Genomic DNA, 1,661 nt, shown 5'->3' on the forward strand with positions numbered 1-1,661 from the left:
ATAGACTCAAGATTATGTGGACACTCCTCGTACTTATGATAGTTTTCACACTAGACACAAACAACTGATGGTGCTTGTGCTTCACGAACTTGACTAGGTCGATTCATGTTAGACTTTTTCAATAGTTTTTTATGAACCTGATCTACAAGCAGTGGTTTTGTTATGCTTTTCATAGGAGTTAGTTGCATATTTTTTGCTTGTTATGTTAATTGTATAGCCTAATTAAAGAGGTTGTTTGCTCCATGAATAATCATACATACATTTCTCCTAAACTATCTTTTTTTCCTTAAGTTGTTGTTCACATAACAAGGTATTAGAGCCAAGTTTAATTAGCGGCAAACAATATTTCGGCTCTTTTATTCAACCGAAATGGCCTCTTATAGTTTTGTACAACTATCAATTACTCGCTTCGATAGTCACTACAATCATTAAAGTATGTTGATGAAAAATTTTCTCAGATCCAAGGAGTATTGGCAAGTTGTCTCCATGGGAATACCAGAGTTGGCAACAGCAGCGGATGCACAACAACTAGAAATTGATGCTTTTAAATTGAAAGATCTTAAGGTAAAGAAATGTCTCTTTCAAGAGATTGATCACCTTGGAGACTATCCTTTGGAAAGATACAACAAAGGATATTTAGGATTCATGAAAAAGAAATTTCAAGGATCCACCAGAGCAAGGACGCAACAACTTGAGGCGTTTTCCTCAGAGTTTGAACTTTATTAAATGCAATATAGAGAAACCATTTTCGACTTCTTCTCAAGGAAGATGGTTATCATCAGATGAAAACATTTGGAGAGAAAATAGAGGAGTGTTGTAGTCGAAAATTTTTCACTCATTGACACCAAAGTTCAATTACTTGGTATGTTCCATTGAGGAGTCAAAAGATCTTGATCTTTTATCCATTGATGAATTGCAAGGTTCGTTACTGGTTCATGAAAGGAAATTGCAGCAGCAAGATAAAGTAGAATTAGCAGAGGTCGCGGTAGAGGAAACTATGATCATCGACAAAATTTAGAAATTAATCTCAAGAAAGGGGGAGAAGATATGGTGGTTATCAAGTTAGCAGACAAATCAATATTGAATGATATTGATGTCACAAGTATGATCACTAGAAATCAGTGTCGAACCCACTTTCTCAAGTACACATGAGGAAGAATATAATTTTATTGGGAAAAAAAGAGCAAGATGAAAAGATATCGTCATTGATGGTATGTCATGTGAAAGAACCTACCAACAAGCATTTTTTGTATTTAGACACCGGATGCAGTAATCACATGAGTGGAGATAAGATAATTTTTCTACTCTTGATTCAAAGATAATGTGAAGTATGGCAACAATATAAAGATCTCGATGAGGGAAAATGACAGATAACTATTCTAATAAATGTAATGTTACTCAAACCATGTCTAATGTCCTTTATGTCATAGATGTAAAGACCAACTTGTTAATATTGGTCAGTTGCAAGAGAATGGTTATGAGATCAAAATTATAATGATATGTGTCAAGTTCAATATGAAAAATCGGAATTAATTTCTCAAGTTGCTATGAAAACAATAAGATGTTTCCACTCAACCTCAATAATTATACTCAGTCATGTTTTGCAACAAGCTTGTCTGATCCAATGCAGCTCTGGCATTTTGGTTATGGTCATCTTGGTT

This window comes from Hibiscus syriacus, unplaced genomic scaffold (assembly GCF_006381635.1).
Source record: "Hibiscus syriacus cultivar Baekdansim isolate YM2019G1 unplaced genomic scaffold, ASM638163v2 tig00010968_pilon, whole genome shotgun sequence".
In the NCBI taxonomy this organism is placed as follows: domain Eukaryota; kingdom Viridiplantae; phylum Streptophyta; class Magnoliopsida; order Malvales; family Malvaceae; genus Hibiscus; species Hibiscus syriacus.